Source organism: Thunnus thynnus, chromosome 7 (assembly GCF_963924715.1).
Source record: "Thunnus thynnus chromosome 7, fThuThy2.1, whole genome shotgun sequence".
NCBI lineage: Eukaryota > Metazoa > Chordata > Actinopteri > Scombriformes > Scombridae > Thunnus > Thunnus thynnus.
In genome coordinates, this window is record NC_089523.1 from 17,838,341 (window position 1) to 17,860,170 (window position 21,830).

At 37.1% G+C, this 21,830-nt stretch overlaps 1 long non-coding RNA gene across 2 annotated transcripts; it reads right to left on the reverse strand.

The window, feature by feature from the left end:
- Positions 1-11,459: 11,459 nt before the first annotated feature.
- On the reverse strand, positions 11,460-13,986 carry LOC137186732 (uncharacterized). Of its 2 annotated transcripts, XR_010929090.1 has the most exons (6): positions 13,831-13,986; positions 13,698-13,751; positions 12,861-12,939; positions 12,656-12,725; positions 12,189-12,235; positions 11,460-12,107 (listed from the first exon to the last, which is right to left on the reverse strand). It is a non-coding gene; the product is annotated as an uncharacterized lncRNA (long non-coding RNA). The 2 variants fall into 2 exon arrangements; XR_010929091.1 differs by lacking the exon at positions 12,656-12,725 and having other exon boundaries at positions 13,831-13,980.
- Between the last annotated feature and the right edge of the window lie 7,844 nt (positions 13,987-21,830).

Here is a 21,830-nt window from a genome sequence, read left to right on the forward strand (position 1 = left end):
ACTAAAGTAAACTGTAAACCCGGTGTAGCAGAGACACTTTTTGCACCAGTTTCATGACACAAAATGGTGCCAACATCTCCCAAACATGTGAATGCTGAAACATGTTGCCTGTAGGTCTAACGTGAGTGTTCATTTAGCATATCAAGTATCTATTATCTAACAGACTGCACTACTCACCTATGTACCTTTACTGCAGGATTTGTTCCTTGAAACATTCCCGTGCTTAAAGGCTTCTCCATCTATGTCTAAATCAGTCACATGCAGAGTATAGCGGTGACTGTATGCCACTGGCCCTAACTGGACAATGCAAAGTCCCTATGGTCATTTTTCATTGTCATTGAAAAGCTTTGCAACTTCACCAACAACTCCTTAAATGGCCATGCAGCATTTGTGCAAACACAGCAAGCCATGAGGTCAGCGGATTCTTAAGCTACAGAGACTTTTAGACACCTGGTGGAGCTGCAGGGAAAGAGCCATAAAAACTCATTAAGGTCTACCCTTGTAATGTGCAACTCCTGGAGAATCTGACCAAGCATGAGCTACCTGAACTGGCTGCAGCCCAAGCAAAAATGTAGCGCCTCAACTTTTGATTCATTCTTTGTTTTGAAATCACAACACCTGTGATCATAGAAACTGCAGTTGCTTAGAATATCCTCCAACAGCAAGATCTGGATTTGGGAGCTGCTTAAGCTGATGTTCATGGCACCCTGAACAGATTGAATTAGGGATCAAAATTACATTTAAAAAGATATACCACCATGCCAACATTCAAGCAGAGACAGTGGACTGATATGTCTGAAGTCATTTCTGGCAGACAAGACATGAATTCAGGGACTGAATGATTTCAGGAGATGATGTTAAGGAAAAAAGGAACACAGAACAATTCAGTCTTGTTTTACTATACTGCCTGAATGAGCTGTCAAACTGGAAGGAATTCCCAAGCGAAATTTAAATTTTAACTGTGAAAGCAGTCTATGCAAACTGTTAGATTATAAGTAGATACAGAGACTACTTGTGCACTCAAGGAAAGATTCTTACCACTTTAAAGTTGATGTCTCATAGAATGAACTGTGACAGAAAAAAAACAGTGAACAAGTGATGTAGCCTTGGTTGAATAAAAAGCCCAGTCAACCATAATGCAGTAACATGCAATAACACTGGCTCCTTCATATGTTCTATCAGGGCATTAAATAGAGTCCAGAACTCAAGAGAAAACATAATAGGAAACAGCTTATATTATTAAAATACTAAGATGGCTGTCTCGTCTGCAACAGTTGAGTGGCTGGCCACATTAAAATGTAAGTTGGGTATAAGGCCTCAGCAGGGAGTTGTTTGGCCCAGTGCTTGGACCGAAAATCTTTAATTTACAATCAGACTGTTTTATGCGTTTAAATATCATTGTGACATCAACAGTTACATGCTGAACAGGGACAAAGTGTAACTAGAGAACCGATAAATGTGATGACTTTTGAGTACTTCCAACTTTTCACATTAACTACTGTGTGGCAGTAAATGTAAATACTGTTAGAAAAAGGTACATAAATGTAATGCAGTAACTCAACATGAGTTGCAGCCAGAAGACATGAAGACCAGAAATAGTGGATGACCCATATTTGCCAAAACTTTGTCAAGGACAAACACAAGCTCACTAAGAATTGAAGGCAGTGCTGACATACTGCTAACTTGGAACATGAAACGGCCATGAAGGTGATGTATTTTGTTTTCATTGTGATGCTTTCTTAGCAACGACTAGACTTTTGACTTAAAAGGAAACCTAGTTTTGGCAAATCAAATCATTTGGACTGCAGCATGTTTTTTTGAATTGAGATTAGTTATCTGCATGCAGATGTCTGTGTGTGTTAACAGCTCATTTGCAATGGACTGATGTGGTATGGTACTTAAAAGAGTTTTTTGATCTTTGTTCCAAGATGAATCTCCAGCAGCTCAGACAACTGTAACAAAACAAATCAAGGAAGTCACTTAAATAATGATAATGACTCAGGCCATAATTATTCAAATACTATGAGGAGAGTAACTTCCTGCCACAGTCATATAGTAACTCGCTAAGTATTTATTGAGGTTGTGAGGTGCACTAGTGAACAGGGGACGAGGGACAAAGTTGCCATCATTTCTTTAAGTAGAGTTTTACAACACAAATGAAAAGATTATATACATTTAATAACTTACAGTGAGGACAGTGTTTAAGTTACACTTGTCTGTGGCTCTATGTCAAAGCAATTAACTTGTATACAACTTATCTACTTTCAAAGTTCCAAAAGATAAAAGCATCCTATAAGTATAAATCCTCATCCTAGCTACTGCCTGAGTAGAATCAGTGGTCAAAAAACTGTTCACAGAGAAATTAACTACTTAGATGCATTTTAGGATTGTTTGGGTATAAATTCTAACAAGCTTTATTGTCGCTGAATGAATGGCTAAAAATGAAAAGCAGCTGCCACCTGAGTTCTCCAATTCAATTTACTTTCTGGAATTTCCAAAGAGTTAGCAGTGACAGACCACCGCTCAGTTGGTAAAAAGAGATGCCTGATATTTTTACTGAAGAAAAAAAGTAAATTCCCGCAGACACTTATCACCTCTGCATTGATTTATTAAAAAGTGTCAACGTTTCGGACACAGGGGCCTTTCTCTAAACATCTTGAGAAAGGACCATGTGACTGAAACGTTAACACGTTTTAATAAATCAATGCAGAGGTGACAAGTGTTTGCGGGAATTGACTTTTTTTCTTTGGAATCGGATCTTTGGGGAAATTGATTCCCTGCACCACAGGAGAGACTAATTAAGTGGTGTACGTGTTGCCTTCTACTCTGATATTTTTACTGCCCTAATACACTGCTGGAGTCATAGTCATAATATACGTATACAAGTGTTGATTTTGTGTTCTATATCAATCTATTTTAATTCTAAAGGACTATCACATGAAACCAATTTGCTTCACTATATGAATGAGAATGGAAGCGCTAAGTGGCAGGCTTCAAGTAATTTCACATGACCTCTGGTTTAGGACTTAATTAATCACTCTCAACAGAATTAAGCAGTCCTGGGAAAGCTACACACAGTTTAAAAAAAAAAAAAAACGTGATAAGCATTTAGCTGTGCTGCAGTGTATCCTGTCTGTCACCACGCTGGCAAAGTAGCTTACCTTTGGAATTTATAAAATCACACTAACAAAGACACATGGTGACTGTAGGCTCAAAGAGATCAATCTTCAATAGAAAAGTTGCCAAACATCTCAAACAGCATTCAAAGAAGAGGTGCAATATTTTACTATTTGAGGGTGTTCACATCGATAAAGGCGATATACATCAGCATCACTTTTTCATATGATTTCAACTCCCTCCCCAGCACTGAGTGAACAGACAAACCAACAGGAATTTAACTTTCTGAAGACCAGATATGAGAAAGCTTCCAAAACAAGCAAGACGTGAGGATAGCTGCTGTACAGCCCTGGAAAGCATCTCTAAAGTAAGCAGGTGTCTACTGATATCTATGAGTCATAGACTTCAGCCGGTCATTAATTTCTGAAGATTTGCAGCCAAATATTAAATATTAGGATAAAAGGGGTAGTTTCTACATGGATGATCTGATGTGGATGAAAACACTGACAGTAAGCACCTTAATCTCATTATCACTTTAATTTGAGGCCATTTCAAAACAACAGAAAAAGCGTCACTGAATACTTTGTGACTGACTGTAAGTGTATAGTCTTAGAGCATTCAAGCCATTGAGTTAATTTATTCATTTTGGCATTGATAGCGGGTTTACTGTACTGCATTTCTGATAAACACATTTTTGATGTATTCGATCATCATTTCAGTTCAGAGGTCTTCAAATTTGCTGTTAGTCATCGCTACAGAGTAAATGTGTGTTGTGTTAACATCGACAGTCTAATGCCTGACTCTGGAGGTCCCTGGCTAGTGCAGCTATAATCTGTCAAAGTCCTGTCACCACAATGAACAAGGTGGGAAACAACAGTACAAGTGGAAAGCCTATGGTCTAATTTTTGCCACCTGTTTTCTGTCTTTACATGATCACATGGAAACCTCTTAGCGTCTGTTCATGCCTCAGTTCTTAGGTCACCATTAACATCAGACACCAGGTACAGTACTGGCAAAGGCAAGTGGCCCAAAACACATAAACTACTGTTATTTTTGAAATGTCTAAGACGATGTAAAGGAAATTACTCTACTAAAATACATTTATGGATTAAATATGCTTTTGGCATAAACAGTTCAGTTCAGTTATATCTCATTGGTAATTATATGGATCAGACAACTGCAAACTGTGTGTGCTTAATACTGTATGTTATGTTCAACTGTACCATATTTGAATACCAACACTGCAGAAAAAATCTGAACCTGAAGTTAATTATTTAATATCTCTTCAATGTTACCTCCTCTGTATATTCTCAACCTTGTCTAGCACATTGTCTTTGTGAATCCTTTGCATAGCACTGTGAATTTGCATATTTGCACTCAAGCATGTACAAAATTTCATTGTATGGTTTACTTTACAACTATGACATGCAATGTACAATGCATGTACATTTTACTTGTTTATATCCTGTAAAATTGCACAGCTCTTTTATTGGCCTGGTGTGTAGTAATACTTATATTGCATTCATATTTTTTTTTAAAAATGTATCTGAATTTCTTTTTCTAATTGATATTTTTACTCTTATTCTAATCATAATACTTCATTGTATACTAGTCTTTTTAGCACTTTATGCCACCCTGCATTTCACCACACATATTATATGAGGATGTGATAACCTTTGAATCTCTGAATCACACAGTTCCATGTAATGCTAAAACAGTCCAGACTACTCTCAAGTCTACGCATGTGAAATGGTTGATAGTTGAATATGTAGGAAATGTGCACTTTAGATTCAGTACTTAGTACTACTCCAAATAGTATTTTAATGATCTTTCAAGTTTAATGGATTTGACTCAACCACTGGCTAAGTAGATTGTAATGAACTCCTTTGTACTATTCTTTTTATAACTACACAGTCACCACAGTGCTAAATTTAATCAAGATGAAACACTTCTGAACATCTGACTGAATAAAATTTATCATCATATCATACTACAGATTATCACCTGAGTATATGTTGTGTGCTCAAGGTATCACACTGAGGGTAACAGCAATTTTGAAGTACAACTGCCCATATACTTTGCCTCACAGGTTTAGATGATAATACTCTAGCACTAGATTATATTGTTGTATATTTCAGTGCATGCATATAACATGTTACTCGCTATGTAATATTTTAGGTGCCAATAATAACTCATGTTAAATTTCATGGCAACCAGGCAACCTGCATCTTCCAGGAATAACATTAAGGCAGCTGATGAACTAGAATAGAGAGCCAGAAAAATGAGATCACATTCAAATCATATTCCCATGTTGTCACAAATGCACAATGGGACTCTATTAAATCTGGTCTTGTTTCTTTTTCTTGCCATAAACAACCACTGGTGTCACATTTTTCTAAGGTTGCTATCTCCTTGTTTTTATGTTTCCCTGACTAACAGGCCTGAGAAAAATATAATTATACATAAGAGGTCACACAGTCCATACACATAAGGGGTCATACAGTCCATCAGCTACTAGTCTGCTTTTTCTGCTAAATAAATTCATGATCCTCCTGACAGTCTGTCGAGGATACCGGATGTTGGTTCAGCTGTGCAAGTGTTGTGGAGAGACTTGAGGATATTTTGCTATATGGTAAATGACCGGTGTACATTTCAATTACACAGATCAGCAGCAGCTTTCAATCAATTCAGAACTCCCAATGCATGACAAAGGTATTTGAACTCTTGTGCCTTGGGTTATTGATTCAAGAAACAATTAACCAGTCTGAACAAGTCAAAATTGTGTTTGTGTACTGCAAATGGGGACTGCCTCTTTCAATATTCGATAGACAAACCAGAATCCAAACACAAACTATAAACAAGGTGTCAGGTGAAGTGCCTACAGATTGATGCTGTCTGAGTTGGCAGAAAATAATGTACTACATGTAATCTAGAAAACATTAAACAGAAATCAATCTACAGTACGACACGCCATTCACTGACTATATTTCAACTACACTTTGACCACAACTCAACCGTGGAGAGGAGCTAATGTGGATTAAATACATGTAAAGCCATAAATAAAACAAATTACAAAGAAATCTAAATGTTTACAATGAATTCATCAGCTGAATAAAGCTTGGTTTGGTCGCTGGACAAAAGACAATGTGATGAAAATAAATACGAATAACAATACTTGATCTAACCTTAATGACACCCCATACACGCAAAAGAACATTAATCATGTTTATGACAAAACAGACAAACACGCTCATTTCAGAATGGATTTTCTAGTGCGCGCTATGGCACTGTTAACAATAAAATGATTCCCATCTGGGTAGCATCATAATTCAAAAGACTGAATCAATCATCTTTAATTTCAAGGTCATGTTGGCACAAAGTGTACCAAACCATTACATCTGTTTGAGTGTTTGGCCTTTCAGATGTTGAAATTGCACTGGAGACATTAAAGCTGGGTTGGAAGAGTCTAATGCCCAATACATGGTCAAAGAACATCCAGCAACGGTATCGCTAAAGAATGTTATGTGTTGACAAACCGGACAGCAACACTGTGCTCATGAGTTCTGTTGTGGAAAGACTTAATCTTACTTGGTAAGATTACAGATAGATAGTATTACAGCCCAACATGAATACACAGCCAAACCGCACATACCATATTAGCTGTTTTGATGACTGCTAAAGTGATAACAGAACGGTTTGACATACATTCCTTGCCTCGTGTAAGTTGTTGGACATGCAGGAGGAGTGAAGGATCAAATGGCTTTTTGCCTGACACAAAAAGTCTTCACAGTAACAGTTTTGTATATACATAAGTGTCTAGCCACAACATTTTGGAGGCACAGGTAAAGATATCAGTAAGTTAAAGATAACAGTGACTTAAGCAGATTACTTTAAATGAAGACATAGCTTGGCAGGTGCCACAATTCATTATGCTTTGGGAATATAAACAATCGACACAGACAAAACAGTGCTGCTAACTTTTTGGTACAGCACCCCAAATCTCTATTTTGGAAACAAAGTAAAAATTGAATAGGTGCAGCTTCCAGGACTTAGAGCTGAACTCATCATTTCCCCAGTGTTAGCCATAAAGAGCTTAAATCCCACATCACCGACCGTCTCCAAGTATTAGCTTTGCTGATTTATGGTGCAGGTCAAATGTGGAGCAATTTCACACATGCTGCAACTCATCATCAATATTTTAGCTTTCTCAGAATAGAGTTATTGTTAAAAATTACTAGAAAATAAAGGAAAATCCTTCCATCAATTTGAATTGAAAACTCAGTTAACTCAAAATATTACGAATATTAATAGAAGAGGTTAAAATCAGCTGGAAAAAAGATAAGAACAATGATAATGTCTTAGCATTGCTGTTGATGCACGCAAGGCATAATCTCTGGCTTTACAGCGACGATGTCTGTTCAAGACTTTGGCTTTTGGACATGTCATACACATCACATTTTATCGATTAGACTGTGGTAACAATGAGGTAAAATGTAAGCACAGACTAGAACTGTTCCAAACAATGTAGTCATTGGACATTGTTTTCCATTTCTCACAAACTCAATTCCAAGTTAATCAATGCATTTTATAAAGAAAGCCATATTATGTCATAAGGTTTGTCTTACCTGCTTAAAATCAGAGGCCATAATTTGACATATATCTATCAATGTAGACTGTTCTAAAAGAAAAGGAAAACACGCCTCATTGACTTTTCAGGGCATTTTTCCTTTCTGACGTTGTTGACTTTGAACATAAGCAGGAAATTACTCTCATATGGAGGCAATGTTTGCCACATTCTGTCAGAATATCTTTCCATGATATTGACAGAATCATCTCTTTTGGAGAAACTTCTCATAATCTTACTGGAACACCCTGTTAGTTTGGAGATGCGTGTATCTGCATAATAAACACTAACCACCATGAGAATATTATCGAACAAGCAAGAGTCAAAGAAAAATAAACCCTACAGGATTTCCCCTTAAAGTAAAACCATCTGTTGTTATCTTCTACAGCGAGTAGACCCTCTGACAACATCATTATATCAATGCATTAGTGACATGTTTTGCACTCTTGTATCTTTGCCAAAAATACTTAAATCGAGACAGATCTTCAACATCTTTTAAAAACAGCATTGTGTTAGGTATCAGAATGACCAAAAGTTGAAATAACAAAATATATTTGTGATACCCCTGTATTGTGTGAATCAAGTTTTGCTCTACCTCTGATGCAGCCAGGATACACATCTACCTTGTTTTTGTTAAGAATTCAACTTAACATACCAATATCCATATATTATATCCCATTATCCCTATACATCTCAATTTCATTCATGGAAACAGTGTTTCAAGATAATAAAATTCAGATGTGCAGTCTGGCTCCATGCTTTTGAACAGCCTGTGTGTGACCTAATAGAGCAAACCTTTGGCTGAGTGAAAGGTAACATGGTGTCTCATAAAATGGATAAATGTCGGTAGTACAATAAGGTCCTTAACTAATGTCAATGCTTGAACTAACGCTGACATCAGGCATTTCATTAGTTACACATATGCTCATGAAAACTCATTAATGTATTAAACAATAAAAAAAATCCATAACCTTACCAACACTGTGCCATTTCTTATAAATGTAATTTATTTCAAAACTTTCCTTTCACTTTCCTTTCAACTGTGGTCAGGGACAGAGGAAGATAAGAGCTTATGTACAGTGCATGAAATATTTTGATCATCTCGCAGTTGACATTTAACCCCCAGGTATATAACAATCAGTTAATGAGGACTAGTAATTTCCTTTTTTCCCTCAAATACCAATAGTATTCTTTGACTCTGGTGGGACAGTGGTAAAAGGCTGTACCAAATAACCGTGATTGATTCATTGAGCTCTCCTTGCTCCCTCTCTCAACATGTTTTCTGAACCACTACTGTAAACTATGCAATAAAAATTAAAATTCAAGAAATTCCACAAAAGTGTCAATAGCTCAAAAACAATATGCAGTATGTGTATATTGACACACATACAAGACATGTTCAGTTTATTACAGCTGTAACTCTAAAGGGCACATATCTATCTGATCCTGAGAAATGTGTATTCATAATACATGTATGTTTGGCCACTACAAAGAAACTAGCTTTACAATATCTAATGTAAAGTAGTAATTCTCCCTGCATTTACTGGCAGTCTTGTGCTAATTTCACACATTAAGATAATGCATAGCTGCATTTTCTGTGACATAGACCCAGTTTTAGACGGTATTGACTGGGGAATCAGTCACAGATACAAAGTGGGTTCTTTCTATACTAATCACTCAATGAGCTACTTGTTATTGTCATTTGTGGCCACATGTGGTACAAAACTGTGACCCTCTCTAGAGATGTTTACACAGCGCTATTACACAAATGGAATTCACCGCAGATCTCTCAAATATTTTGCAGCTGGAATATCACTCAAACATTAACCTCATTTGCAGTCCTTTGCTTACTTGTCTTGGGAGAAAATTGTAACAGTATTTAGAGCCTGGTCCAGTACTACCGTGATTTTTAAATATAATAATAAGACAATGTAATATTACCTTTGCTGTCAGCAAAAGTTTGTGAACAGTCTCTATTAACCACATGACACAGACATATTTTTCTTACGGTTGTTGGTGGCACAGTCTACATGCTTACATACCGTAATAGGCTGGTTGACCTTTACATTGCACCTGCCTTTAATAAAGTGTCTTTAAATGTTGCTTCACAAGATATGTGGACAAAAGCAACAACTGAAAGCTCAAAATAACAACAGAGACTGTTCTTCCAAGAAAAACGACACGATAGGTCTAAATGTCAGTTGCCCAAAAATGACCTATTGTTACGTTTGAGTGACAGATGCCATCTAGCGGCTGTAGTAAATATGACCTGGAGATGTGGCGCAGTTCAGATGACGCATACATATGTTGACAATTTTCCACATTTGGAGGAGGATGGATGGAAGGAGGCATTAATCCAGCAGTGTGGACACAGGAGATGGCTGCGCTGTTTGTTTAGAAACTGTAACTATGATCATCCCCTACCTATTGTGGCCATGATGACAAAGGTTGCCAAACGTGGTGTTGTCGCCCAACACGTTTTTTTAACGTGGTGTGGTTAACGTGGTCTAACTTTAACAAAGTGATCATTTTAACCCAAACGGTGATCTTTCCCTGAACCTAACCAAGTCATTTTTGTGCCTAAACTGAACCAGACCTTAACCATAGTGTTGTCACATCATTATTTTTAACAGTGATTTGTAACAGTTTTGGAAAGCACAGGGAAATTATGTTGTCCTGTCGATTACTGGCGATAGGTGCCCCAGATTGAAAAATACTCCGGTGTGTTCTTCTGTAGTGCACACGGTTAAACAACGTATTTGGTTGGACTGGACTTTGGTATCTGAAGGACTTGTTGATTGACATTGCCTTTTAGCTCTTCTTACAAGCTGTCATTTACAGCTAATAATACATTAGCATCTTTTATTAACCATTAAAACCTCACATTATGGTTGGCTGACATTACATTGAGTGTTAATATCTCCTGATGTAGTGCTCCTACTGTACCTATTTAAGTATCACTCTGCCTTTTTACCTTTTTATATCTGCAACCTAGCACCTATTAATACCTTGCAGCGAGGCTATACAAACTGACCAGCATGAGGATTTTATTTTCTACATAACAGTTCCATTTATGAGTTATTGCCAACTACACAAACATGAGGACTTTACAAGAGATGCAGCAGTGTCTGTTTTAGTGAACCTCTGTTCTTTGGAGAGTCCAAATAAATTTTCTCACAAGCCTCTCTGTATCAGAGTTGTCCCAAAAGCACGTCATAAACGTCAGTAGCATAGCAATAATACCCTTAGGAACAGCTCATCATTTAAAGAAAACTTATGTCACGGTTGTGAATTAACAGATCACAATAACACAGATGATGACATCACATTATGGTAGGTCCAGCAAAAAAAAACAGGAAACTTCAGTGTGTTCATTATTTAATGAAAAGATCATTTATTCTGCAAAAATATTTTTTACAAATGCAGCTGCTATACCTGTCTTGTGGAAACTCCTCATGTATGGTATGTCTCAGGGATCCAAACACATGTTTTGGAGGATGTATGCTGCCATTATAACAATAGCAATAGTGTCAATGTCTGTGTTCTACATAACTCTCAAACATCTCAAATTGCTACCATCATGCCATTCTGTGGTCCAATGTAGGCAACTACAGACAGGTGACAAATTTAAGGAAAAACCGGTACAGGTCTGAATGTTTGACCCCTACAGTGAGGGGATCTGGTGGCTCTGTCATGTTGTGGGGGGTTTCTTGCTGGTATGGTTTGGGTCCACTTGTCCCCTTAGAGGGAAGGGTCACTGACATTGTCATCCTGGAAGAGACCACTCCCATCAGGATAGAAATGTTTCATCGTATGATAAAGGTGATCACTCAGGACAACTTTGTATTGATTTGCAGTGACCCTTCCCTCTAAGGGGACAAGTGGACCCAAACCATGCCAGCAAAATGCCCCCCAAAGCATAACAGAGCCACCAGATCCCCTCACTGTAGGGGTCAAGCATTCAAGCCTGTACCAGTTTTTCCTTTAATTTGTCACCCTTCTTTATGAATCTTCCAGTTATGTCAAAAATCATTTACTGGAAAACTGGTTGGAAGACTTTTTATCCATGTACTCCCCCACACTGCCCTATTTTGTGGCATTAAAGTGCAGGGTGTGTGATGCTTCTGATGCTACACATTTTGTATAAAACACCAAAGGTCTATTCACAGGTATTCAGCCAGTAAGCGCCAAAGACTTCAAAAGATGCTGAGTAAGTTGAGGAAAGACTTCTGTGCAACTGACTATGACTCATAGTTTGGGAGAGATCTTTCTTCTTTGGTTCACCATGTACCACAGGAACATAAATGTTTTTTTTCTTTTAAGGTAACTTTTGGAAGACCTCTAGGTGGATGTTCCTGATTTGTATCTGAAATACCAGGTTCAACAATGTCAGGTTGAGTACATGTCACTCCAAAATGTTAGTAAAATGTGCTGTAATCCTTGTTACCTTCATCTCTCACTTAGTCCCACTTCTCAGGATCACTGTGCTCATTGCTGGAAGCAGGCAGTTGGCATTTTGTAATGGAAAACAAATAAGGCCAGTTACAATTATCTAAACTATTTTCCAAATTTCATTATGCAGTGCATCTGCTTTTTATTGCAAAAATAATAACTCAAGCTTCTACTTGAATTGTTTTTTTTACATTTGATAAACTGTCTTTACTGTCTGTTCTTACAGACTGTGTATAAAAGGTACAATCCAAATTAAGTATTTACTAAAAACAACAATAATTAAACGATATGCATTACTTTACTGAAACACTATTGATAACCCTCCTAATAGGAAAGTTTATTGCTATTTTTCTTCTAAAAATCAATTACTTAATCAGCTAAGAAAAGCTTTGAGGTCAAATCTTTCCTTGTTGAAAATAAACAAGATAGCTATTTTCAAAATAGGATAACACTAAATCTTACCTTTTGCACCTTTTCTTCTCCTCAGTGTACTCTTCCATGAGCCAAATTTGCTCTGCTTTGGTTTCTGGTGCTTGTTAGCAGCCAAAAGAAAGGCACGTTGCCATTTTTTTCCTCTGTTTTCCATGTTTTTTCACTTCTGACTTTGATTGTTAACAAATGCAATGTCAGATCTATTTGGTGTAGGATGTATCATGGGATCTCTTACCTCCAATGTAACTGGCAAAGTCATTCATACAGTGAGCTCCCACCTCTGGCCATTACTGCTGCAGATCAACGCTGTACTGCTGTGAATTTTGGTGAGATAAAACAGACCATTATAGTCCCTCTGAATACAGATTTTTGACCTCTACCTTGACTTAACCTCATCTGCATCAGTGACTATAAATACCAAAGCCTGCCCAATAATGATAGAGCCTGAAATTTTTCCATTAATATTACTGTAAACTTTAAAATACTGTTGACTTTCACCTCTGCAATATCTGTTACAACCTTTTAGAAATACAAATAGGGTTGCAACGATTATTTTCATCATCGATTAATCTGACAATTATTTTATCGATTAACCGATTAGTTGTTTGGCCTATAAAATTTCACAGAATGGTGAAAGATGTCGATCGCCGTTTCCCAAAGCGAAAAACAATGGCCTCAAATGTCTTGTTTGTCCCGCACAACAGTCCTCAACCCAAAGATGTTCAGAAACCACAAAATATTCACTTTGAGAAGCTGAAATCAGAGAATTTAGACTTTCTTTTTCTTAGCAAATGACTCCAAACAATTAATCAATTATCAAAATAGTTGGCAGTTAATTTAACAGTTGACAACTAATCGATTGATCGACTAATCATTGCAGCTCTAAATACAATATCAAATAGAGTTCAAAAACATTATATACATTAATTGTTACCATAATTACTTACAATTTACAGAGCAGTACTCTCAACACTGTAGTTTACAGTATGGTGAATCGTTTCCAGTTAAGAAAGTGCTTAACATTTCTAATTATGGGTGGCAGTGAAAAAATTGTCAATTGTAATACCATTACCTTTGAAAATAATAATCCATGTTCCTCCTCAGTCCTTCCTTTCTTCTGTCAAATCTGTAAAAACCATTAAGATTACTGTAAAACACAGGCACCCATCCCACTGTGAATGCATTTTTTTTTTTTTTTAGCTTACTTGACTAGTTTACACAGTTAGCTTAGCTTAACTAACTGTTTGGGGGAACTGCGTTTTGCAGTACTTAGCTTACATCGACTGTTTTCCTAGAATGGCGAAGTTATGGCCCGCCCTACTCTGCCTCTGATTGGCTTACCCTGATATCCCTACCATAGCCTTAACCAATCTCACTCCGCATGCCTAAATCTAACTAATCCCACCAACGAAGGCAACAAGTACTAACCAATCAGAGGCAGAGTAGGGCGGGTCATGACTTCGCCATCCTAGGAAAAAAAATTGGCCTACCCTTAACAATGACAAGTAGGGATAACCGTCGTTTAACGTTACTGTTGTTGCCCTAACAGTTGCAATCCTCATTGTGTGCTTCTCATTAGGCAGCTAAACATATTTTTTACAACTGCAAGTTTTGCTTTGATTTATTGAGTCACTGAGCAAAACATCTGTTTGTCTAAGAGATAAATACGAGCCAGACTTACCGACGTTTTGAGGACAGAAGCCTTCAGCCATTATGCCAAAAATGGAAGCCATTATCTGATAAACCAATTACCAGAATTTAGAGCTGTATTATCAGGTGCATTTATCTATATCAAATTTCTTTTCCTCTGTTTTATATTTTCATATTTAATAACACGTTCATATTTTTCTTGAATTGCAAAAAACGAGCAAGGAGATTTCAACTCACGTCCTTGTTAGGTTTGATTAAGAGTCTCAAAATTCATGCCAACTAGACAAGTCTTTGAAGAATCTGGGAATATAGTCAAAAAAGTGTATTGTCAGAGTTTTGTTTTTCAAAGTTTGGTTCGTATTTACCCTTGATGCTGAACTCTGGAATAGATTAAAGAGTTAGTTTATATTAGTTTTTATATTAGACTTCAGCTAATATGACAGCCCCCTATCAAATGTATTTATCTATTTATTTGGCCCAAGTATAATCCCTGTGGAGGGGAGCGAAATACCCATCAGAATAAAATTGACCATCAAATTAAACTGAAACAGGATCAGTATCACATAATGACCCATCCATATGTATTACCAGTTTTTTCCAAAAAGCAGATAGATAGAACTTCACTCATCCACATGGGGATATTAGATCATTGCAGTAATAAAAGTAATGGGCTTTAGCCCCCTGTGACCCTGAAGAGGAACAAAAAGATATGGAAAACGAATGAATGACTCTGCAGATATAGCGGTATGTCAGTGGCGCATTTTTCTGTGAGGAATTACTGACACATGTAGCTCTGTGCAGGACCGGACCGTCCCCTGGTTTCTAATCACAAATCCAGGATGCTCAGCAGTAGGCCTCCAGAGGTCAGATATTCTCTTATTTACCACGTGAATATTTGCCGTGTATATCTTCTAATTCATATCTACTATACCATCTGTAATAATAAAAAAAAATAAAAATATTCCAGGTTTTTCATGTCTTTGTTTTGATGCATTAAAATATTAAAATATGCCTGCATAGATAGTTTAGTTGTTCCAATTGTAATGGGGTGGATTATATAATGATTCATTTAATTATAGCGGACTGTCTCCTTTTCCTCCTGAGAAAACATGTAGTCTGAAATACCACCAAAAATTTGATCCACACAAAGAAGGAGAGAAAATTTTTTAAGCCCACCATTAATCCATCAAATCTCAAAAGCATGCTCTCAAACATACCTATGCTCTTTTTTTGGCATTTCATTAAAAATTTAAAATCATTGGACAAACCTCTGTTCCTGTTATGTGATGTATGATCTGTGGATACCCTTCTGTGTGTATTTAAACATGATGTAAAGCATAAATTGCTTCCAGACAAACATCTCATAAGTGAATGGAGACCTGGCTCAAGAAGGCTGTTCCCGCCTTCACGTAATCTTATTTTTGGCCTTGAACACTGCCCACTTAATTTGTCATTCACACCTCTGACCTTATGTCTGAATATTACTGTAGCCTATAGAGAAGAAGTGCAACAGTGCGGCAGCTGAGACAGAAAGGATAAACTGCATTCGACGTCATGAAATACCACAGTAAGCACACAGGATTTCCCAGGACCCCATTCTGTCCATTCTCAAAGGTTGAGAGAAAAATAATTTAAGATAAAAATGATCCAATAGTTCAGAGACTATGCTCAAGCCTAGACCATGCAGTTTTGGAGGCTTTTTTCTGTTGAAAATGAAGGCTTAACCCCAGAGCTACCCTTTTATGATGGTTTTGTATTGATAATAAATCGTATGGTTGGTGTGTTTCCACCATTTTCTTAATAAATGAAACAGCAGGACTTTTAATATTTGGCAAAGAATGGGAGCTTTTTAATCAACTCAAGCAATTGATCTCGCCTTTCACTTTGTTTGCACATTAGACTTTCCCCTTGTGTGCTTAAACAAAGTTTTCATTTGTGACACCCACTCAGCCTCAATAAATAATGGCTCTTTTTCTCAGTTGTTAGGCTGTGTAAATAGTATCATCAATCTTTTGGTAAGCTGTACAGCTGAGAAACATGTTCAATTTAAATATGATTTCATATAAAACAGGTTTTGTATAGCTGTCCTACACTAGGGCAGTAGCACAGCAGCAGCTGTAATATACTGTATCGTTCATGATCACTGGAAATGAATTCGACAATGTTTTAAAAATTCTGACCCAAACATAGATGCAAACAGGGATGAGACACAGAAAAGAGAGTCCAGATGTGTCGGTAAATGATGCATACGTAAAGGGACAGTGGCAGTGGCAAGTGTAGGGTAATTTCATACAGTATATGACCTTTTTAATTTACTCTAGTACTAATACAAACAGCACATCATATTCAGGAACACCTAAAATATCCCCTTCAAACATATGCCTCTTTATTTGTCCTCAATAAATCACAGGAATTTTATCATATACATATGTGTGAACCATGAAAACAAAAAAAAAAACCGTTGCATGCAGAATGTAGGCTGATGAGTTAATTTTCTTGACTTGAAAAAAAGGTCATTAAAAAAACCACAAGGTCAATTTGCACAATAGCAATAAATTAAGGATTCATATGTGCCTATCAGGTGCTAGATTTTATCATTAAAAAAGGTGGAGGAACCAGGTCCGTGAGATTCTGATGGACATAGAGAATCACAGTCCCTACATATGTCAGGGTTTGGCTTGGTCAGATGAACAATGAACAGACACCGATATATCTACAACTTTGTAAGACCCCAGAGAGATTTCTTGTCCATTTCAGAGTATATCAAAATCTGCGACAACAATCAATGTATCACTCTAGAACATTGCAGATGTCTGAGCATACTATGGTAATTCTTGGCGACAGTCATTTCCTTATCTATATTAAATTATTTAAATATAAACACAGACCAGTATATTAATCTATTAACATCAGATGTTATAAATGTTTTAGTGCCACTGTGCGTAGTAGTACTGCATTTACTCATTGCAGTACCCAGACACGATAAGGAGTGAAGTCTATAAACAATACGTCTAAAGCATTTTCTCACAAGTCCAACAGCGTTTCTTGGAGAGCTTTTGACAGCAAGCATGTCCATAATAAAGCCAAAGATAATAAGAGAAGGGAGAGGGAGCTGCAAAGACAGCCGGTTAGATAATTTGGCTTGGAGATATTCAATTTGCTAAAGATCCACCCAGGACATACTGTATACGAGACGCTGGGGTTGGGGATTTAGCCATGTGGGTTCAAGAGAGTTGAGCAAAGACCAACCAGTTTTTTTTATACATTTCTAAACTCTGATGAATGGCATCCATGGTTTTCTGGTGCATTAGTGGAGGATTCATATCAGCTGTTTTCACAGCTGTTCTTCTCTGAGCCTTGGTATAGAGAAAATCATTGTAAAGTGAAGTCTGAGTATATTGTAAGTGACTTTGGAGCTGCAGGGAAACAAATCACCAGCACCAGCATGGCCTTGTACGATAGAGAAGAAGACGAAGAATGAGCAAAATATATACAGCTGCTATCCTATGGTAAAGTGCTATGTAAAAGGCTTAGAGCACACAACTAGTTACAAAAACGAAACTCTATGAAACATCTTGTGCAAAGGTCAGCAGGACCAAGAAAAGCACCAAGATAGACTATTTCAGATTTGAAACATGAAAGTCATCCCTTGACCTTGGAAATATTTGTTTTAATCCCAAATAAAGGTCCATTTATTGGCATTTGTCCTGACTTTCAACCGTATCATATGGCCTGACATTTGCTTGGTTGTTGTGGAGATGGGATCGGTTTTATGTGATGTTGAAAGCTTATTAAAAAGCTGAGTTGGGAAAGTTTTGGCAAACAAATATCTCCAAGTTCAAGAATGAACTTTCATGCTTCACTTTCAAGCCAACACGGACAAGAGGTCCTAAAAGTGCGCCAATGCTTGTGATACAGTTGAAAGCCTTTTAAAAGCAAGTTAAAAAGCTAGTAAGTAAACCTTGAGTTGGGGATGTTTTGTAAAACTATTCAGATTTGCTTTCATTGAGCTGTATACAATCATAAAAATAGATCTTTTTTTAAACATAACCTTTATTTATCTAGGGAAGCTATAGAAATGCTCAGCTCCACTAGAGCAGAGTAGGTTTAAGGGCCTGGCTCAGGGGCACCTCAAGCCTGGTAATGAGGAGGGGAGGGGGGGGGGGAGCCCTGCTCTATAACAGAGGGATATTTTTACGCTGTTCATGCTGTTGGGACACTGAGTATTAATGCCATTATCAGGCATTAATGGAAATATGATATTACACAATGATGCTGCCAGGTGGAGCTATAAGAGAAGAAAAGCATGGACTCAAGTAATGAGCCCTGTGGGACCACATGCAGGTTGTCCACTGTTGAAGGTGACGGCAAGGTAATTGGCAAATTATGACACTATAGTTGCCATTGGATGAGGATTTGAGCCAATTCACTGCTAAAAATACATGATCTACTCTGTTAAACACTACTCCTTTGTGCATGGATTAAAAAGGTTCCCTGGGTGGGATGTAAATAGCAGGTACAAAATGTTCCAAAAGGTTACCCAACACTGTGATAAGCCCCCACAACGTACATTTAACTGTACCAGTAATGAGGTACAGTATATGTACAGTACATCTGGAGCAGTAAAGCTGGGCCTCTTTGTTACAAGTTGATCTCACTTCTTCCATTAATAAAATGTGCCCTTTGTGAAACTATTCCACATCCAACTACATTCATTAGAAAACACTGATCTGATCACTCAGATTAATACTGACATTATAGGAATTGCACTGTTCTGATTTCCAAAAGGTGCTTTCTCTTTTGATTTGCTCACTTTAACAGAACAGCACCATTTAACATCTCATCTCATACCTTGTGGCTGTTGAGGTGTCATTTTCTAGGAAATATGTGCAATATACCATTATCTTGGATGTTGATAACTACTGAGGTGAACGTTAAGTGAATGTTTCCTATCCAACATCAACCACCTTGATAAATTTACTAACTAAAAGTGAAAAACTGTGGATACAATCATACTTTGGATTCCCAGACATATCCACACTTTGCCTTTTGTTATTCAAAAATGCTTCACTGAGAAAACACTCCCTTATGATTCATGTCTTTGAACTTAAAACAAATCCCACCATAGTTTCTGAATTCCACTGGTGGTAAGTAGTCTTTCTCTTAAAGCCAAGTGGGCTTTAGCAATATGGTCCCCATTAGTTTCATAGTCACTCTGTCAAATAATAAATCAATCACAACTGTACTGAATTCCTCCATGGTTGCAACCCCATCGCCCTGTCCATCATCCATGTGGAACTGGATACTAAGTTCTCATGTGCTCTTCCCGAAGGTCTTATAACACACACAAGCAGTTTTTAGGAATAAAGGCCTTAACTTGCCCGCAGGAATCAGCATCTTATCTTATCTCATCATCTTTCTGTACAAACTGGATGCCAGTATGAAGGCAATGCCAATACCACCTTCCAAAACTAGTATTGTCTTCCAGGAGGTGCCTTGTGTGAGATGTTAGTTAGTTAGTTAGTTCATTTATTCAGGAAACCTCATTTAGATCAACAGAGACCTGAAAACCGATTACATGTACACAAGATCACAATAAGACAGTTTGTTCACTCAAAACAATCATCATGTAGACACACTAATTAAAACAATCACAAATATCAGCTAGTAAAGCTGTAAAGTCCATCAGAAGACTCAGTATCTAACTTCAAGCTGTGTAGCTGTTCATTGGTGCAAGACACCCCAGTTCAAAGAGTGTATGAGGAACTTTTAAAGCCAACCTATTCTGTGATCTGGTGTCATGGTTATTAACTTTGAACTCAACAATGTTAAAAGATGTTCATGTCTGTTAAATATGTTACATTTTATACTATAAAACATCAATGTCAATTCTTCTGCAATCTGTTCATGGCTAGTGTGTGGTCCTAGACTTGAGCATGGGGTTGTATATTTCATTTAGTGTGGATTAAGTGATGCACTGGTTTCTTGAAGATGCCATTTCAGGTTTCTGGTTACCACTTTGAACACTTTTATTTGCTGTTGAATCCAGAAATTATCATTGAGTTGAAGTCAGTTTTGTTTTACACCATGCCCGCTGGTGAGTTTAGCCCGTAGTGTTTATCCAGATGGACTGTAGTCTCTAAAATTGCTGTTGCTAGGTTATGCATTGAGTAATAGCACCCCCATCTGTCCAACTAGTGTAGTATATTGGAAGGTATTTGATGACCATGCACATTCATTTTCATGTAAGTAAAATAAGTTGGAACTTTTTATCTTGTTGTCACTTTTATTACTGATATTAAAGGCCTTTTTCACAGCAGACATTTTGACTTGTCATAGAAGCACAGCCGTAACTAATAACATTAACAATGGCTCTGTTTTATTCCAGTGTCCCAGTAAGTCATGACAGTGTGACAGTGAGCCAGTATGCACGACACCAGCACCCTGAAACTGAAGCAGTTTAATGGAATTCAGCTGTCTTTGATTGTATTATTTATCAGTTTGTATTGCTGTTTGGTTGAACATGTCTAATATGACTTAAGTTACATTATTTCTGTTATAAATGTTATCTCTAATGTTCAATGTCTTCATGTTGCACTGTTACATACTGTTGAGCTGTCGTGAAGGACAAATTTCAACAAAGGTGGACAATGAAGTTATATTGTATTGAATTGTGTAGCATTAACACTTTAAAATCCAGTTTTCCTTCATATTGCTTTAAAGGATCATATGCACGTATATTTAGTATCACTTTGTCACAACTTTTCATTACTAGAAAAATAATGTTTACACTGAGTGAAATGTTCCGATTTTTGTACCATTTAAGCCGTATTTTCCAAAACTTAAGCCTGAATTATTTGGTATCTTTGGAAACTTTAAAATCTTCACTTGAATTCAAGATAAACATATGTATGTTTGAACAAAGTTTGGTTGCACAGCATAAGTTTGCACCGACTTACTTAAAAAATTTACTGTGTGTGGGAGCTATGCTCACAAGAATGTCTCTGACTTGGCTCATCAACTACAAGAGACAATAGGCCTTTTCACAGAAAGCATTGTAACATGACATAGCAGGAAAAGCACAGGTTTAATTAATAATGTAAATAAAGGCTGCACTCTTAGGTGTTCCAGCACCAGGAAATCATTGGCATGGCTTTACGAATCACCTACATAAAACAAAGCCATCATTATTTTGATTAATTATTTTTATTAATTTCCTCACTGACAAGTTGAAGGCCCTGTACATGAGGTGAACATGAGGTCACTGGATTTCTTGAACTAATTGGAATGACAAAGGTGCATCAAGGCTGTACAATAGTGTGCAGGGCATTTAAAATATCTGCTGTGAAAAAAGTCTTAATCTTAGTATAATGTAAGTGGTTTTCTTAATCAGCAATGAAATGAGAGAGGTATCTTTCACTATTAAGCATAGATGCTACCTCTGTAGATATTACATTAGCTGTTCAAATATGGCAAAATTCTTGAAAGATTTGGAAAACTACAGTATTGTTCACAAGTTTTAGGCACTAAAAGTAAAGCAGTAAACAGAGGAAAC